A 5590-nucleotide genomic window follows, 5' to 3' on the forward strand; every position below is an offset into this window, starting at 1 on the left:
CACGTTGATACTTTTTAAGTATGTACAAGGGAAAAGTGAGAGAGACGTCTATGAAGATTCTCAGTCATCCAGGTCATAGTTATCCAACGAAGGTTAAAATCAAGGGCAACTGGACTTGGTTGAAGATACTGGAAGACGTTTCGTCCCTCATCCAAAGGACTTCTTCAGTGAGAGAGACATTTCCACTAAAGCTAACAGAGTTAAATTATGGTGTTGTTTTGTAGAATTAGGACCAAATATTCAACATTTCCTCCGACAGCAGCAGGAGTGAATTTTAAAAGCTTAGACAGAATATCCATGTACAAAATAAACCAAATTAACTTTAACAAGAAAAGAAAAGAAATTGGGCTATAAATTAACTCAAACCCAAAATAAACAAAAATAAGAATATAGCTCCAACACCAACCATGATCTTTTCCTAACCTTAACCAAGTAGCAAACAAGTATTTTCTGTGCCTAAACCAAACTGCAACGTTTCACGACTTTAATAACCTGCGTTTCTAAATGGCAATGTTTCAAATTACTAGCGTTTTATTTAAGTGTCAGGGACACAAGGTCAAGGATTTGTATAGTTTAGGCTTTATTTAGCAAACAAATCAAATCAAGTTTCAAATCATATTACACAAAAAAAAGGTAACAGAATTACTCAAAGTGGGTCTTAACGAAACTGAGGTCAACATAACAAAACCACAACAATTCTGAACATAATAAACCTGACCTCCTGAATGACACAAAATGGGGGGGGGGGGGCACATACACCAAACACAAAGGGGAGAAAACTTGACTACAATTAAAAAAAAGACCCAAAATAAACCCAACAACCAACCATAAGAAAATTGTCAGGGTTTCAGGCAGAGAAGACCCAAACGCAGCTCTGAGTTAAGACAGTTTATTCAAAAGAGAATGAGCAGGGGAAGTCAGAGGATCGAGGCTGAGGCTCTCTCCCAGGTCCAGGGTTGGGGGGAAATCCGAGAGCGGGGAAGTGTCCAGGCTGCGGGCAGAACCGAGAGCTTACTGGCTGGCAGTTCGCTGAGGCCGTGGAGGTCTTCTGAGACAGAGAGAGAGAAGATTAGATTAATGCAAACGATTCTCACGATGCAAGACAGATTCTAAGGTTTGTTGGGGCTGACACAACATACGCATGGAGATTCAACAATCCAGCGAGGACTGGATGTCTGAGCCTCCTATTTAGGCAGTGGCTGATTGTGGAACACAGGTCAGGTGCGCTGATTGAGGACGAGTCTCAGGTGAGACAACAACATGCTCACCACACGCACTCCAGACAGACATCCACAACACTCACACAAGCTCACAGCCAGGGCCTCGTGACAAAAATACTTAACACACACTACTGAAACCCAAGATTAATCTAACAAACAAAATATCCACATGCTGCTGTGTTGTTATTAAGACTTTTGTAGTTCAGAGTCCCTCTGCCAGTAGTTGGTTCTTCCACTTCCTGTGGTGGAATATAAAAGGCCGTCTCAACCTCCAGCAGCCCCTTTGGCAGCTGACTGGGCAGCAGCAGCATGTGGAGATACAAAGGACAAGTATAAATCACTAAACAAGTCCTCTCAAATGAATACTGTTAACCAAAATGCGTGCACTCAGATTGGAAAGTGGCATCATTTGTGAAAATAATTAATATTTCTAAAGAAAATGTGATTTATAAAGAGTGAAAAATAAAGCCATTACTGCCACTTTAGGTGTTGACGGTTGATAGAACCGTCACAAAAGTCTAACCGGGTGTTGCATATTTATTATTGTTATATGTTTGTTGTTGCTAAGCGTTGCTAACTTCACAGCGGATCCCTAAACGTCAATAATTGACGCTAAAGGGCTAACTGAGTCGTTAAAAAGCGACGACAAAGGGCCTCGAATATGTGACGAGTCGGGAGTGAGAACGTGTTGGCAGCAGCTCCCATGGAAGCGCACATTGTAAATAGTAAAACCATAAACTAAAAGGTAAAGTATTAAATTAAAATAATACATACTAGTATCAAATAGTAAAACTTATTCTGCGTGTACATTAATGTAGAAATATGTTGTCAATGTTAGGTAGCTGGTTACAGCAAACAATCTCTGAAAGTCATCTTCTCTGCCCAAAAGTTGTTCAGGAAAAATGCCCAGAAATGTACAAACAAATATAGCCCACAACTTTTGCTGACTTTTGAGGATTACCAACTGATGTAGGTAGAAGGATAGACAGTTGAGGAGTAATGTATAACTTGTTTTTAATAAAATGGCCATCCTTTAAATTAGCCTCACACCAGTGCACTGCTGAGGGTTTAATTGAGCGTAAACTTGCCAAAGAAACATAAGTTTGTCACGGTCAGCCATGTTTATGGTTTACATTTGGCGTCATGCACCACCATGCAACTGAAACACTTTGAGGTCGGAAGTTTCAACTGGGAAATATCCCAGTTCCGACTGGTCTCGAACGTGCCATAAATCCATTAGTCCTACGTCATTTTCCAAGCTTGCACAGGTGCATTGTAATACCTTGTCAAAAACAAAAACTGTCACGCTTCATTAAATCAGAACATCAGACCGATAAACATTGTTATGAGCTAGCTAACCAATTTATCATATATTTTACTTTAGAACTTCCAGTAGGTATGTCTCTCGCTGGCACGACCGGATTGTGAATGGACAGAGGATGGCAGAGGGAAGTGATTTAGGAATGGAAACAGGTGGCGGCAGAAATGGAAAATGGAAAATTGTGGAAAGGGGAAATGAAAACGGGGAAGAGAAAGCAAAATGAGAGCTCAGAGGAAACCGATAATGAGCCACATCTAGCTTGAACAGAAGGTAGAAACGAAGAGTACAAAGTAATAATTAAAATGATTCAGGAGCCTCATTTGGCGAGTGGAACCCGGTTCACTTAACAAAACCTATAAACAAGTTGGTTGGCAATGTGAAAAGTTCACGAGTAATGTGAAACGGAGCACTGATGGTTTTTTGCACTGATCAGCAAGGGAAGGCTGTTCGGCTTAACAAGATTGAAGATAAGCGAGTGCAAGGATCATTGATCAACAATAATTCAAAGAAGGTTCGAGGAGTCATTTCGGGAATACCCACAAATATGTCAGTAGATCAAGTGAAGGAAAATGCGGAAGGAGCACGGGTAGCCGAGGCAAAACGCTTGAACGCAACACGGAATGGTGAAAGATGTGACAGCTTGTCTGTTATGATTGTTTTTGATGAGGAAAGGCTGCCATCTAAGGTATTTCTAGGTGCCATGATGAGCTATGATGTCAGACACTATGTTCCCCCCCCCTCTGAGGTGCTTTAAGTGAGAAACATATGGACATGTAGCAGCTGTATGTAAGGGCAAACAAAGGTGTGGAAGATGTAACTGTGGAGGAGAACACAGCTCGGCCTACAGGGGATGTGAGGCTAGAGCTCCAGAAATACAGAGAATTAAAACATCAGAAGGGATAACATACGCTGAAGCAACCAAGAGAGCAGGTTGGCAACCAGACAGACCAAACAATAAACACGTTAGTGAAGAATGTACAAAGTCAAGAACATGTGACAAAATCAAGGAATCACTGTAATGGTGGGGAAAAATGAGTTTGTTCTGTTTGTGGTCGATGTTGTAAACTGCTCTGCGCAAACAGAGAAGAAAACAGAAAAAAATCAAAATAATAGTTAAAGCAGCAGAAAAGTACTTCAAGGGGGTTTGTGTGGGAGGAGGTTGAGGAACACCAAGCTCACAAGCACCATCATGGTGTGGTGGATCTTCATGATCCTAACTGGACTGCAATGGAATGCAAGACGTCTAATTGCTAATGGACAGAATTTTAGCTTTTTATTTCAAACCTTCAAGATAAACCCAATATTATATGCATACAGGAAACATGGCTAAAACCACAATGGGACTTTGTAATTCAGGGTTTCACAGCAATTAGGAATGATAGGGGTGGAAAAGGTGGTGGGGTAGCAACGATTGTGCTGAATGGGACAAGGTTTAGTTTGATGAGTGTAGAAAAAGAGCACGAAGCAATAGTAGTCAAAAGCCGGACAGGAAGAGATGAACTAACAATAATTAATTACTTTAACCCTTGCAATAGATTAAACATAGACACACTGAACACTGTGGGTGGGCAAACACGGGATAAAGTGGTTTATCAAGTGGTGGGGAAGTAAAAAGACAGATACTAATGGAATAATCATAGAGGAATTAATCGTGGATAAGGGATTAGTTTGCATGAATGATGGAAGTGGAACCAGATATAACAGAGTTCAAAATACAGAAAGTGCAATTGACTTAATCTCAGGGAGTAGCAGGCATTACAACGCGGGAGGTGTTAAATACATCAGGAGGGAGTGATCACTATCCTATAATACTTAAGGTCGGAGTAGAGATACAGCATGAGGAAAACTGAAGGTGGAAACTAGATGGAGCAGATTGGGACACATTTCAAATTATGTAAAGAGAAGTTTGAGAGTTTAATCAGAAGATTTATCAGATGGGGACCAATTTAATAAAAAGGTGGTGGGAGTCGTTATAAATGCAGCAGAGGAAACAATAGAAGTAACAGGGAGCAGAGGGACAAAGAATGTACCATGGTGGGATCTCTAAATTGTAGCATTTGCTAATTGCAAGTCATTTAGGCAGTTAAAAAAAAACATCATTCACTAGAGATATTAATTACAAAAGATCACAGGCAAGAACAACCAAACGTGCATACTGGAGGAATTACTGCAATAAGACTGGAAGAGAGACATCACTGGCTGATATTTGGGGAATGGTTAGAAAAATGAGTGGAATCAGAAGGAGTTATATAATGCCAGTCTTAGTAAGTGGTAATAAAACAGCAGTCAGTAATGTGGAGAAGGTAGAAATGTTGGCAGAAACATTAGTTAAAGTACACAGTTCAGATAATTTCTTAGTCGGAGCCAGAAAGTGCAGAGACAACACTCTTACCATGAACCCAGGTGTCAATATACAGAAGAGCACAACAACTGATGATTCACATGTAGCTTATTTGGGTTAAGGAGGGCTATCTCAAAGACAAGACAATCATCTCAAGGGAAGGACAACATCTGTCATAACATTGGAAGATAGTGCTCTTACTGTAGTTTTAAAATTATTTAACCAGACGTGTCTCTCACGCAGGTGAGTGTTTCCTCAAAGTTTAGTTTCACTTCCGTGAGGTTGTGGCCCAGTTAGTTTTCTCTGTCTGAAACCACATCTGAAGGTAATGTAACATGTTTAAAATGTTTTCCTCGTTAACACAAACTGTCGTTCTATCAATCTGTTTGTGTAACTTGCAGAAGTGGAAAGTAAGTAAAGTAGCAGTTCCAGCCTACTAAGTAATTTCCTGGAGTATTTCTGCTCCTTTCTACTGCAGTACATCTCAGAGGGAGAGACTTGACTAATCTACATTTTGTTTCTTTTTAGATTAAGATTTTGACAAAACAATCTGCTATTAATAAACTCATTTTTATATTTCCATGACCTTTATGTGCTGCTTATGTCACCAAGCATCATGTGTTATCAGTTTGTAAAATGTATCTAACATTTTAATCTGCACATGGATATAAAGAAACATAAAATGAACATATTCAAGTAAAGTACAAG

The 5590-nt window shown here is 39.9% G+C and overlaps 1 protein-coding gene and 1 long non-coding RNA gene across 4 annotated transcripts in view; one reads left to right on the forward strand and one right to left on the reverse strand.

Moving 5' to 3' along the window:
* LOC123971228 (NLR family CARD domain-containing protein 3-like) overlaps positions 1-5590 on the forward strand; it is a 61419-nt gene that overhangs the window by 25138 nt on the left and 30691 nt on the right. The gene's annotated exons all lie outside the window — the stretch shown is intronic.
* Positions 874-5590, reverse strand: part of LOC123972464 — a 6462-nt gene continuing 1745 nt past the window's right edge. Inside the window, exons 1-2 of one of the 3 annotated variants that reach the window (XR_006825419.1) lie at positions 1140-1558; positions 874-1045 (exon numbers count right to left, since the gene is read on the reverse strand). This is a non-coding gene — a long non-coding RNA (uncharacterized LOC123972464). Of the gene's footprint in view, positions 1049-1139; positions 1559-5590 lie in introns of those variants that run through there. The other 2 variants (XR_006825418.1, XR_006825417.1) reach the window with 2 other exon arrangements.

The sequence above is a fragment of the Micropterus dolomieu genome, linkage group LG01 (genome assembly GCF_021292245.1).
Source record: "Micropterus dolomieu isolate WLL.071019.BEF.003 ecotype Adirondacks linkage group LG01, ASM2129224v1, whole genome shotgun sequence".
Taxonomy (NCBI): domain Eukaryota; kingdom Metazoa; phylum Chordata; class Actinopteri; order Centrarchiformes; family Centrarchidae; genus Micropterus; species Micropterus dolomieu.